Source organism: Rhinolophus hipposideros, assembly GCF_964194185.1.
Source record: "Rhinolophus hipposideros genome assembly, chromosome: 8".
In the NCBI taxonomy this organism is placed as follows: Eukaryota; Metazoa; Chordata; class Mammalia; order Chiroptera; family Rhinolophidae; genus Rhinolophus; species Rhinolophus hipposideros.
Window position 1 is genome coordinate 66573851 of NC_138054.1, and position 14158 is coordinate 66588008.

The 14158-nt window shown below is 51.2% G+C and overlaps 1 protein-coding gene across 5 annotated transcripts in view; it reads left to right on the forward strand.

Annotated features, from left to right (window-relative positions):
* The window catches only part of HIVEP3 (HIVEP zinc finger 3), a 461664-nt gene that overhangs the window by 312555 nt on the left and 134951 nt on the right, over positions 1 to 14158 (forward strand). The gene's annotated exons all lie outside the window — the stretch shown is intronic.

Consider the following 14158-nt stretch of genomic DNA (forward strand, 5'->3'; position numbering starts at 1 on the left):
TCATGGTTTACACACAGTTCTAACAGGTTCCCATCAGAGTAGAAGTGGAGGCTGTGGAAGGGCAGTAAGAGGTGCGGCCCTAACAGCCGGGGGGGTGAGGTTGCAACAGACAATCCAGCTGTAAGAGTCAAGACAACTTTACATAGGAAACATGAACAAGTAAGTACTGAAACCTCCGTATGTACCTACCCTGTGCTCTATGCTGGGGCAATAAATAAGACACAGGTCAGGGAACGAACACGTAAACAAAAACTCGCAAGTGTATTTATCTAAGCTCTAACTTTGTTCCCTCAAAAAAGATTCAAACGAGAAATTGGAAACACAATGTAAGACGTGCTGAAGTTGGGAAGACAATGTAGTAAGTGCCACTGTTGAGGTGAGGATGCAGGATTCCCAGGGGAAGGAAACAGGTCTGTCTGAGGAGGCTGGGAAGGTGAGGCTTGGGCAGAGATAAGAGCTTTCTTGTCAGGCAAGCAGGTGGTGACCTCTGTTCCAGGTGGCACGCACAGCACACGCAAAGGAGCAGAGGCGGGGAATATTAGATCTGTCTGGGAAACTCCCCGTCAGGGTGGCTGGAACATGGTACCAAGGAGGTAGAATGCTGAGAAGAGCGGCTGGAGAGGCCACACAGCCACTTCTCTGGGTCCTTGGAGGCTCTGCTCCAAGAAGTGTTCTCCAGACCATTGCACATTTGGGCCGAGATCCTTACCCACTCCAGTCATGTCTGACGGTCTCTCTGTGTCATAACATAGAACAGTGATTGGACAAAAACAAGATTAGGTTAAAAGCTTCACAGTGAGAGGCGTGACTAGAAGAATGAGTTAAAAGTTCGTTCCAGCTTCTTAGGAGATGTGTCAGAAAAATAAAATGAACAGAGGCTAGGAGCCTGGATCCCAGCAGGAGAGCTGTGATGGCGAGGCGGGGGGACGGGGGCAGGCGGGGAGACTGACACAGGAGCCTTGCGCCTTAGTGGCTCAGCTGTGTCTCAAGAGATTGTTTCCTTTTATTTGTCTGAATTTATATTCACACTGTTGCCCTGTAGCCACCAAACAAAAGTTCTGTTTTGTCTTGTTCGAGGCACCTAAGAAAGGCAGGGAAGTGTGTGATACCTTTTAGAAAGATGGTCACTCACAGGGGTTGGATGAGAGCAATAGAGGAAGCTTCAGGAGATGAGCTCCAGCTCTCTGCAGGAACCGGTCACACAAGGCCTGACCACACGTTCCTTCTCATCAACTTCTTCAAAGGCTTCAGAACCATCAGCAAGAATCCTGGTGCCCAGCGGTGGCTGCATCTGTGTGTCCTGCCCTCCCCTATTGTTCTTCCATCTGCATGTGGCTTTTCCAGTCTTTGTTTGTTTCTTCATCCATTCATTCAGTGGGAGCCGCAGGTTGGAAAATCACTGGCCTAGATAATGGTTTCTTCGCTGAATTTTCAGGGATCTATGAAACCCCTGAAATTACCACAGAATGAATGCATATCCTATGTTCATTTTTTGAAGAGATAGCACGTAGCTTTCAGAAGATTCTCAAAGAGGCAGGTGACCCGCCCCCCCCCCCAAAAAAAAGGTTAAAAAGCACTGATAGAGATGGGAATTGTTTTATTTTAAAACAGATGATTTCACTTTATGTTAGACAAGCAGGGTGAGGGAATGCTGAATGAAATTCTCCGTTCTGCACAGAGCTATCCCAGATGACAAAGTGGCGCCAGGGGCCGTTAGTGTCCCCACACCCCGATGCACAGAGTGTGTGCATGACTGCCGCTGAGCCAGACCCAGAGGCTGGCTATCCAAGCATTCAGGGAGGACAAGGTCCCCAACCTAAGACTTCTCTGTTTCCCTCTCTTCCCAAAGATAGTCTCTCTGCAGTGCGTCTTTGCAGCCTGCACTTGGCAGAAAGTGAGGAGACCCTCCTGGTTTGGATAGATGTAGAAAGCTGAAAGAAATCTGAGGAAGGAGAAAGCATGTGAGCTGGAGTTGCAGAGGTCTGGGCAGTGACTAGGCTTTGAAGTTTATTGATCGGTTATAAAAGTCAGGTTGTGTCAACCCTTGTCTGGAAAGCCTCCAGAGGCTTCCTGTCCCTGAGTAAAACAACCAGAGGTCTTACAAATGCCTTCACAGCCCCAGTGATGTGGCCCCTAATGACTTCACACCCCGTATCTTCTGACCTTCATGCAGTTCCTCAAACTCTGGCCTCAGGGCCTTTACACTTGCTCTTTCTTCTGCTGGGAAAAAAAAATGCATGCATGGTTCACTCCCTCACTTTCTTCAGCTCTTTAATTAAATGTCTGCATCTTGGTGGAGCCTTCTCTGGCTCCTATTTAAAATGGCAAAACATTTTACTGCTACCACCCCACTCTCTGCTTTGCTCTCTTGGTAGCACTCACCACCATATAACATGCTATTGTCTATATATTATTCCCAGTGCCTGGAGCAGTGCCTGACCCATAGCAAATGCTAAATTGATGTTTGTGGAATGAATGAATCAACTGTTACTGTGCTCTGAGCTAGTTGTTTTAACATACTATGATCTCATACTGAGCCTGTCGTAACGCTGTAGGGCAGATTATATTCTCCCTTTTCACAGATGAGAACCAGAGACTCATAGCAGCTGGAACCACTTCCTGGGGTCTGGGTGCTCAGAAACTCCCTGCTTTCTGTTTGCTCCCCACTCCCACTCCTGGAAGGCTTTGACACTGCCTTCCCCAGGGCTCCTTGAGCCAGATGAGAGGCTGGGTTTGTACCTAGATTCAGTCAGTAGTGACAAGTCTACAGGTAACTCCCACAATCCAGCTGCACCCAGGTCAGACAAGGTTGGATATGTCCTAGAAGTAATCAGTCACACACACTCATCAGAAGCCAAGTAAAGGAAAAAGGATGTTAACTTTATAGGGATTTTGATGCATTGCTACTCCTCATTGCTACCCCATATTGTATCTCAAAACAGCAGCTCACTTTCCTGGAAGAGATGATTATGTAAACAGGGAATTTGCCCTTTGACAATATAGCCCAGAACCCCAAAATAAGCCCAGAATGCACCAAGAAAGCCATGACTTGAGACTACGTCCATGTACGTAAGCCAGTTGGTTTGCTGGGAGGAGAATCCATTGGTGCCCATTTCCTTCACTGTTAACACGCAGTTCCAGCACATGCCCCGCCTGAGGGATTGTGGGGATGGGAAGATGAGGGGACAGGACACATGCAGAGAGAACCATATCACAAACCCCTCACCATGCCCTGTGCTGGTTATTAAGAATTACAAAGATGAATATGAACGTAGAAGGTGCCTTTAGGAAACTTACAATCCAGCAAGAGAAACAGACGGAAAACAAGTAAATTCAAGGGTATTTTTTTCTTAATTCAAACCTTCACCTTGTTCCAACAAGGATTCAAGTTAGAGATTGGAAATATGATATAGTCACATGCTGCGGTTGCTGGGGGGAGGCAGGCTCACAAAGAGGGGAATGGTCTCTTCTTCCTGGGGAGTCAGGGGGTCTCACACGTGGTGCTGCTGGATCTGGGCATGGGGCAAGCAACCTGGCCCATTTGGTGACCCAGCAGGAACCCCGTGTGTCTGAAGTGTGGGGTAGATGACCATCCATCCAAGGTGTATGCTGTGAGCTGGTCCTGCCCTTTGAGAAACTTCTAGTCCAGTGGAGCAAAAACTTGTGTGTCCACACCACTCCTTCCTCCCTCCAGAAGCCTGTTCTCAGCTTTTGGAAAGCCCCGGGCTAAAGGGGCCCATGGCATTTCCTGTGGCAGCCGAGGCAGACGCTCCTGCAGGCTTGGTCCTCCTGGACCCTGAACCACAGGCTGCACTGAGCAGAGTCCCCATAGTAGTTCCGGTCACAGGGTGACACCTGTCATTCAGACAGCACAGTACAGCTGCAGCGCTCCACCGCACCCCTCATCTCATTTGTTCCTCTGTGAAGAAGGCTGGGGAGGCCCATTTTCCAGTGTGTGGATGGGATCACAGAGTCTCCGAGACCCCAAGTCTCAGGGCCAACATGGGACTCCAGGGGGAGGGAACAGAGGCCCTGCCACACAAGCATGCAGCCGGTAGTGCAAACACAAGCACAGGCTCACCTAACAGCAAAAGAGGGTGCTGTGACTGGTGAGAAAACACTCCTGTTCTGGAATCGGCTTGAACCAGGTTCAAATCCTGCCTCCACGAGACATGAGCTGCCCTCACCTTTCTGTGTGCCTTCCCTCACCTGTGTGTCCTTGCTCCCTTTGGGTATCTCACCAGTTAAATGAGAATAATCACATCTACTTTGCAGGCTTGTTGTGAGCATTAAATGAGAGGATACATACACTTCCACCCGGGAAAGTAAGCGACGACAAGAGCCATTGTGCATAGCTCAGTGTGTGGCTGATTTTACATGTATTATCTCATCTAATCCTCCAAGTAGCCTAGAAAGTAGATACTATCACCTCGTTTTACAGATTTACAAAGAAACCGAGTTAACCAAAGCACCCATAGCCAGCAGATGATGAAAACTGAACACTGGTTGCAGAGCCCCAGTTACTAAACATGAGGTTATAATAATGCCTCGTCTCATTTCACTTACGAACCTTTGGCCCACACAGGCTCAGCCACTCGCCAAGTCTATGGAGGTGACCCCCTGACCCAGCAGGAGGGAAGCACCATGGGACTCTGCAGCATGGGACTCCTTCACTGTTAACACACAGTTCCAGCACATGTCCCTGGAGACCCCAGAGAAGCCGAGTAGGCTTGACCCTGGAGGAAATGGCCAGCAGCTGTGGCCTTGGGAAGGAAGGGCTGCAAGGTCACGGCACCAGGCAGAGCCGCATGACCAAGGTGGTTGGTGGCTTTGGACTAACAAAGTGGTGACCTGGAATCCAGCGGGCTGGGCTTCCCTTTCCCACTTCCTTCCTGTGCCGACTGTCTCTCTGAGTCACCTCCAGGAAGTCGTGGCGGTGAGGTGGCGAGTGAGGAGCTCTGGGTCCTCCCTTGCCCTTGCCGTTGCCTCGCTGTGTGACCCTCAGTCAACCATTTCCCCTTGCCGGGGCTCAGTTACACCCTCTGTCACACCAGAGGCCTGACCAGATCTCCAAAGTCAGGGAAAGGGCTTCTTCAGAGGACAAGAGTCTCCTGGAAGAGAGGTTAGAACAAAGGGCCACTCAGCTGGTAACCAGCTAGGAACCAGCTGGGATCCATAGAAACGTACAAGTTGCTGGATCCTTGCTGGGTTCTTTCACGGGTCCTGAGAGTCACCATGAGGTGGTGAGACCAGGAGGGCAGTAGAGGGCAGACCCTCCAAATGCTGAAATGGAGATGGTCTCAAGGGGCACCTGCCACAAGGTCCTAAGCCTCTTCTAATTTAGCTCCATCCTCTGCCAGCCTCCTGTGATTTGTGTTTCTGCATTTCTACTAAGTCCTGGACCCTGACGAGGGTCTGAGCGGATGCTCCAGGATTCTCTGTGCACGTACAGTCTGGGGAAATGCACAACCAAGGCGAGCCTCCTCTCAGCTCCCAGCAATGTCCACTTTGAACCCTGGGCCATGCAATAACCCTTTCATTCACTCAGACCCCAAAAAAAGCAGCTTTGACTATACGAAGTTCCACCTTGTGTATGAGATTTACCCTAAGGACACCACATTCTGAAGTCCGTGTGAGCTCATTTCCGCAAGTATCAAGTCTCAGTGTGTCACAGCTCCAGCTCTGAGATGCAAGGACATCTGTGGCTAGGAGGAGGTCCTGTGAGTTAAGAAGAGTTTGTTCCAGGACCTGGGGGATGAGAGAGTGGAGTGATAGCAGCTATCTGTGCTTCCTACCGCTCTGGGGATGATGGGAACACAAAGGAAAGGCAATTGGAGGGCGTCGGGGCCCCAAGTAGAAGTAAGGTTCTTTACCTACAAGCTGAAGCCAGTTGGACTAGTGTGGCTTTCAAGCCTCTCCTGACATGGCCTTGCCCCCTGCGCCAACCTCAAAGTACGGGTTCCCCTGTACTTAGGCCAGTGCAGTTCCCATCTTGCTGTATCACTTCATGTTTCTGTGTCTTTGCGCATGTCTCTTTAACGGGGCTACCACTTCCTCTGCTCACCCATCTCCAACTTAGTCTTCCTCGTAAACTCATATTCAAGACCCAGTTTGGATGTCACGCCTTCCAAGAAGTCTCTCCTGACCTTTCCTATCTCCCTGGGTGGCACCTCTGGAAACATTTTTGTTATTTCCTTTTCACTCCACTTTATGGCTCTTTGGGTCCATGTCTGCAGTTTCTTGAGGACCAGGACTGTGTCTTTGTGGCATTTGTGTCCTAGGCGGACCCCAGGGCCTAGAAGGTGGTGGAGTCATTGCTAAGGAGTGAGTACCCCAGAGCATGTGACCAAGGTTCAGAGAAAGCATGATGCTGGGGAGAGGCCCGGGAGCTCGGTGAGTTCTTGGCTCTGCCACCAACAGGCTGTGTATCCTTAAGTGCCACCTGTCCCCAGCTGAGTTTCAGTTTCCCCTCTGAAAAATGGACTCATTTCTTGGGTCTCTTCAGAGCAGACATTTTGTGGTCTATCTGGGAAGTCTGCGAGGCTGCTTTTGCAGCGTGCCCCAAGTCACCAACTGTAGGGCGTTTGGTGGGATCCTTTCTTTAATTCACTGACCCATTTCATCAACCTGCCCACTCAGGGTCAGGCTGATGCAGGTGCTGGGGGCACAGGGAGGACTCAGACCCAGTCACTTCCCTGGAGAGGTCACAGCCTAGTGAGGGAGACACACACAGGGCCACAGCAGCACAGTGAGCGCACAGGGCTCCGAGAGCTAGGAGGAGGCCAGCCCGAAGCCTGCCGGTGGTGGTGGTCAGAGGACTTCCTGATGGGGTGGGCCAGAAAGACGTGGGGCGGCGTTCCACAGTGAGCACAAGGCATGTAATGGGCAGCTGCTCCCGTGTGCTGGGGCACAGGACTATGTGCGTGCATGTGTGCATGAGTGCGTGCATGTGTGTGTGTGTGTGCATGTGTGTGTGTGTGTGTGCGTGTATGCGTGTGAGAGAGAGAGAGACCACAGAGCAGCCCCAGCTGGCCCTCCTGCAAGTTATATCCCCAAGGCCCTTGTGAAAGAGCTTTCCAATAAAAGGCCTGGCTGGTGGGGGTTGGGCTCCCTAGATTATGTAATAGCTGGAATAGCTGGGGAAATGTCGTCTGGGAGAGCATTAGAGGGAGGCCGGATGTGTCTGAACAGGGCTCCACCATTCCCAGAGGTAAGATGGGTGCAGATTTGTAAGTGAACCAATTCTCAGATAGTCAGAAAAAACATGCAAGCTGGGCAGCCAGTCCACGTGAGGGGAAGCAGACACATCAGTCACAGGTTGTGGCAATGAGGTTCGCATGCAGCCTGACAAAGTCCCTGTCCTGGCTCCTCCCTCCCGCGGGTCACACCAGCCAGCTGGTGCACCTGCCCATCCCGTTAGGGTGGTCTCAGGACAGCTGGGTGCAGACAGGTCAGCGCTGCACAGAGCTGGCCCGGAGGACATGTGCTGCATGAGCTGTGTCCATGAAAGAAGCAGTGCAAGAGTGCCTTGTCTCCTGCGGCTGACAAGTTGACCCCAAGGGCAAGTGGTCAGAAGATTTGAAGCCATGTGAGCTCAGGCCAAGCACTGTTGTGTTACTTGCTGGGGAGACAGCACATGTTTTAGTTCTACTGTGAGTGGCCCCTGGGTCCCTAAGAAACAGCTCTTGTAGCCCATTGATAAAGCACACAGATCAGTTCTCAGCTTCTGGGGGATAAGAAGGGCCTTAGAATAAGATGGACTTTGAGCCTCATTTCCCTCATCTGTAAAGTGGGAATAATATTAGTACTACCTCCTAGGAATATTATTATGAGGATTAAATACATGTGAAATGTTTAGCCTGGAGATTAGCACATAGTAAGTGATCGATAATTGGTAGCTATGATTATGTCTGTAAAAGGCAAGCTTCCACGAGGGGTGTTTTATTGACTTATACCCCATATATTGTTTGAAAAGGTTTGGGGTGCCCTCCAGGGGATAAAGAACCAGCAAGAGAATCAGGTGGCATAAAGCAGTTTCTAGGCAGAAGGGCAAGTTTTACCTCCAGCACGAGCAGAAAAGACAACCCTTCTCCCCAGGCTGGATTCGAGACAGCCCTGCAGTCAGTTTAAGGAGAAAAGGGGTGGGAATATGGCCTTGAGTGTGGAGGCTGAGCCGGGCCAATCTGGACTCTGTGATGAGACTGAGAACCTGTAAGTTACATGCCTGGGTGTAGCTTAGTGCCCATTGTTTTGGGCACTCTGAGTGATACCCTGCTGGAGTTGGAATTTGGAAGAAGGGAATTATAGGTGCAAGGCCAACACCAGAGTGACCCCTTTGTCACTATGGACATGTTCAACACTGAAGGGAACTGGTAGAGGGGGGAAGGATCTCAGCAGCTTGGCCTGAGAGGAATGGCCCTTCAGGCCTGCTCCCCAAGCTGGCCCATGGAGAAACTATGGTGTCACAGCTGTAGCTGTCCAGGCCTTCGTGTGTGCTCTGGGTGTGACAGCCAGAGCCTCTTAGAAGGGGCCCCAGCAGTCCTGGCCCATCCCTCTTCATGCAGGGCCCAGACATGGCTGCCATGAGTAGGAGGTACAGGGCCCAGCCCGTGGAGGGAATGGCTGTAGGGTCAGGCAGTTACCAACTCTCAGCAAAGCGAGCTGGACCTGAAGTTCTGATGAATGCAGCCAGAGTGGCCTCAGGTCAGGCCCACAGACAGATGCCTTGCCTTCCAAGGAGACTAGAATAAGACCATGGCGGGTGAGTAGAAGCAAGCCCAGGGCACCCACAAGGCATGTGGCTTATGGTGAGAAAATGAATTCTGGCCCTAGATAGAACTGGGTTTCCCACATCCTCCCAGGCCTGGGCAAGATGAGCTCAGTGATGGGCAGGGCTGAACCTTCAGCTGCTGAGCCCAGAGCCTGGGGCTGAGAAGAGCTAGGGGGAAGGAGTGACATTCCTGGTCTGCACAGTGCCAATAGAGCCGCAGCTGGACATTGGCACCTCGTGGGTTGGTAAGAAGCTCCTTTCCATGCCAGAGTGCAGACTGCACTCCCAGCCCTGCCACCAGCCCCCTTCTCAGATGCGAGCAGCTGGGCTCTGCACCACTAGGAGAGGGTAGGGGAGAGACCAGCAGCTTCCATTATAGGTATTGGCAAAATAAGAGTCCCTAGGCACCCAGTTGGGGAGACAGGCTGTGTCCTTTCTGTGTTCACCAGCAGCCATGGGGCTGTGGAATGAGCTGTGGCCTTGGGTTCTGACCAGTGAATCCAAAGCCAGGCTTTCCCTCGCTCTGCTGTATGACCCTGGGCATGGACCTGGGCATCTGGAGGCTTCAGCCCTCACCCACAAGATGGTGTGGGGGTTCTAGAAGACCCACATTGTGGTAACTCTAGGACCCACCAGAATTAGATGTATGTCAAAGGAGCCAGGGAGTGGCTTTGGAGAGGTGGAAAAAAAAAAATGGGAGAAAGAACAATATTCACCGAGCCTCAAGGTATACCATGAAAAGGGTCTTTAACATTCCAAACACCCGGTCACATATGAGCTCCCCTAACCAAGATCCTTGTGGTCCAGCCCTGCTGGGGCATCTTTTCCCTGGGCCACAGATGCCATCCTGCAGTTACCTAACTCCATGCCTAGAAACACCACTCCCCCCTCTTCGGTTGCTTTTCTGTCTGGATTGCCCAACCGTGATCCCACGAATCCATCTCTCCCCAGCAATCTGGCCATGGCAGTCGGGAGCAGAGAGCAGACTGCAGGATGAGCTGACTCAGAAGCATGCTTGATGCAGGCCTCTACCACTTTGAAATTAGGGATGGCCTCTTGGCTAGAGGGCTCTCACGATGTGAAGAGGCACAAACACGGGGCATGCAGAGCCTCGGCAGCCGCGCAATCTGGCCTGGGGTGGGGGCGGGTAGGGCAATAGTCACAGTCATGGTAACCAGGAGGCATGGAATGCTTGGGCTCTGTGGGGGTGGGGTTTCTCTCAAGAGGGTACCTGATGGGTGGGGGATGGGTAGGAGGCAGTCTTACTCTTATTGCAGGGATTGCATGGTGCTTGCTGTGTGGTTGTGGCTCCAAGGAAGAGGTGAATTGGCGGAAAGGAGTGAGGGCAGGAGGCCACCCTGGGAAGAGGAAACGGACAAGGCCACATCTCTAGGCCCACAGGAATTCCAAGCCCCTGGCCTAGAGCAGCTCAACTAATTACAGTGTCCCCTAGTTGGTGGGAACGAGGCTCCTAAGAGAGCGCCAGCCTTGGCTGGAACTGGCCAAGAAGGGCAAGGTTGAGCTGGGGAGTAGGGAGGGTGTGGTGGCCAGCTGCCTAATGCGTTATCGCAATCAGGCCCCCATGAAGGGCTTGATGGCTCTCCAGAGCCGAGCGTCCGGGTCCCAGTGGCCCAGGAGTGCAGCAGTCACAGATGCCTGCCAGGAACAGGCTGTGGGGATGGCAGGGAGTAAACAACAGGAGAATCGCCCTGTAAACCACACTCAGTGGAAATCTCCCCCACCGCTGCATCGCAAAATGCAACCAAAATATTGATTCTGAGCAGCAGTTTTCAGAATTGCTCTTTGGAAGGCGACACAGACGGTTCAATTTCCCAGACAGTGCAGCATAGAAGGGCACACCCTGCCCTCACCCCAATAAAGCCAACAATCCATTAGGTGGGGACTCAGGTTCAAGTTCAGCCTTTGCAGAGTCCCGGCCCATTCTTTTACCACTGTGCAAGGGAGACTGGAAGCAGCGTGGGGCCATCTGGAAACCATAAACAGACTCCTTGCCTCAGTGACCCGTCATTGATCTGCTGGAGCCGTCCCTGTGGATACACCTGACCGTGGAGAAGCAGACCCAGCAGCCAACCTAGTGGCCCTGGCAAGCCAGCCACCAATGGCCAGTGTTGGAAATTAACTGGATATTGAACTCTAGCTGGGAGGCTGTCACATATCCATCTCCTCTTTTACCCATGGCCCACACTAATCCTTAGAAACAAGGTGTATTGAACTACTTTTCTAGAAAGGCCTTCTAGATTTGACAGGCTCAGCTAATGTTTATTAAGGCTCTCCTAGCCAGGAACACTGCTGCGTTCTTTTGTTTGTTTTGTCTCATCGTTCCTCATGGCAGCCTTTGAGGTGGGCATCACTGCCCCACTTTATAAAGGAGGAGAGGTAAGCCCAGAGAAGTTAAGAAACCAGCTCAACCTCGTACAGCTAATGCATGGCAGAGCCAAGACTGGAGCTCAGGTCTTTAACACCCTAGTCTAGTGTTCCTTCTCTTCCATCCCACCGTTGTATTTCTCTATTATTGTGTAGGCTGGTCATGAGGATTAGACAGGATGACACATGTGACACGTGTTAAAATAGTGCAGGGCTCTCAATGCATGCTCACGTTCGTTACTACCGTCCTTCCAAGAGATTGTTTCTTCAGTACTAGGGGGTAGCTTTGGACCTGAGTATATTAGGCAGCATTCTTTCAAATGTGAAGGATAGCAACTGAATTCCATCTGGCTTAAGAAAAGAGAGAGTGGGGCAGGGGAGAGATTGAATTTTGTCTCACGGTCCCATTCTACTAGGATGGATGAGTGGGTGGAACTCAGGCGTGGCTACATCCAGGAAGTGATACAATGTCATCACTCTTTTCTGCCCTACATTCTCATTTTTACTCTTTTTTGTGTTGAGCTCAGTCTCATCTGCTACGGGGCTTCTTCTTCTCCATAGCATGACACAGTGGCTACAGGGAATAGATGAGGGCCGTGGGCCCCTGACGGCTCCTGGCCTTCACCATCTCAGCTAGCGAGCCCAGCCTGTTCCTGCCAGCTGTTACAGTGAGAAGTATCTCAGGGAGGTGCTGGGATGGGCACAGCGTGGGTGGCATGGCTACTCCCAGCCCTGTGGACTGTAGTATTTGACGAAACAGGTAGCCTGCCCACCGCCATGGACATGGTGGTGGGGTGCTGTGATGGGAAGCCCAGCCAGAATCGTGATTGGGGGAGGACAGTTCCCTGAGCAACTCTTACCAGAAGAAAGGGAAGAGAGGATATTGGGTAGATAAAAAGCAGTGCTGCTCATTACCCTGGTATTAGAAGAGTGAGCTGAGTCAGTAATGTGATATAAAAATGTAAACCATTCTGTATTGACACATCCTTTCAATCTTGCAGATTAGGAAACCCGAAGCTCAGAAGCATTATGTGGCCTATTGTCATGTTCTCACAAGGAGTTTCTGAGACACCTGAGGCTGGAGTTTGCGTCCCCTGGTTTTCCACCTCACCCTCTGCGGGGAGGAAAGTGAGGTCACAGGGACCTTCCCAGCCATGTTCTCCCTCACTCCGGGCCTCTCAGGGGGTACTGGGAAAAACTTGTGGGCCAGCAGCTACTGTGGCAGGTTCTGGGGCTTCAACGGTGAGCAAAGCACATGTGTCACTGTGCTCATGGAGCTTGTATTTCAGTGAGGGAGCTAGTCATCAGGCTAAAAGATTACACACATCTAAATAAGTTATAACTGTTGATACTTCTTGGGCTCTAAAACAAAATATATGGTACTGAGAGAGTGTGTACAGGGAATGAGAGGATACAGGTGTGCTGAGAGTATATGGAGAGAGTATATACGGGTTCAGCCAGGGGTCAGGGAGAGCTTCCTTGAGGAGATGAGTGCAGGTAAACTTCAGATTTGGAGAGGAGTTAACTGGAAAGGAAGAGCATTCCAGGCAAAGGACACAGCATGTGCCACTCATGACCAGAATTGCAAGAATTCTGTGTGCTTGAAAATTGGGTTTAAGGGACAGAACCGCTGGTGGGGGAAAGGGGGTCTTTGTCGTTTTTCAATAAGTGTGGCTTAAAGATGAGCTGCTTTCTTTCCCAGCTCTCCTCCAGGTTTTTCATCTGCAGGTGTCCATTGGGAATCTCCAAGTGGTCTGTGCAATAATCAGTGTTTCCCCAATGTATTTGATCATGAGAGAGACTGTGGGCAAAGGCACCCCTCAGAGGTACTTGCAAAGTGACTGGGTCTGATCCCAGTATCAGGGCACTATTCTGGTGGCCTGTGGCCAGGTGGGTCTGGGATGAGACTAGACATAAGGATACCTGTTAATAGGCTCTTACAAGAAGCCCCTCAATGGCCACATCTGCTGCAGGCTTTTGGTTGAAGTCTTGGGAGGAAGCTCCAATCCAGAGCTGGAGTCTCACCCTCTCCGTCTCCATCCCTGTTCCCTTTTTCCTTTTCTCTCTAGTTCCTGCCTGTCCTTGAATTTTATGTCCTTGAAATATCCCAGGTTCAAAAATCAGCATCCCGAGAGCTCTGGACAGGGAGTAAGCATGCATCCCATTGAACAGGACAGTCACCCGGATAAATACATCGTGTGAAGGCCGTCCCTTGTGCCCACAAAACAATGGCACTAGTGAGGAATGGGGAAAAGAAAAGGGGAGGGAATGCCTTCTTCCTTTGCGCCCACTGATTTGCTGAACAATCATTTAACAAATGTCGGCCCTGGACTGGACAGAGGGAACCTAGCTGTGTAGGAAACAGACTCGGTGTCAGTCCTCCTGATGCAGGGCTTCTCGTGGCATGAATTCTCCTGACGACATGCTTCCAGCTAAGCCATGGCCACCTTTGGGGAGGGTTGGCCCCAGCCAGCTGAGTTTAGGGAAAGTACACTGGCCTGGTGTTGGAGGGTCCCGGGTTAGAAACGCAGCTGTCTGCTCTGAGGAAAGTTACCCAGGCTCTCTGCCCCTGTGGTTCCTTCTCTGGAGAAGAAAGGAAACTTCACCCTCTACAGAGGCTGGGGTGAGGGCTCAGGGAGGTACCGTTCCTGGCACCCCAGATGACTCCTTGCCTACAGTGGCTTTTGTTCTCATCCTCTCTCTTCCCCACCAGGACTTGACCAGGCAATTTTTGGTCTAATTTTTTCCAAACTGATCTTTGTATACCCTCTCCCCCAGCTCAACAATATGTACAATTTAAAGTCACAGCCAAACCTGATATTTTTTGTATTCAGGGAGTCCTCACAAACAACTGGCCAGATAGACCTTCAACTTTGAGGAGCTAACACAAGCAATTTTTTAATGCTCGTCCTTAAACGGGACCCAGGCTTATCTTTTTGGTTGGCCTCAAGCTGCGAGGTAGGGTAGGAGCCGCCCTGGGTGTGTGATGGTGAAATCCAGGCT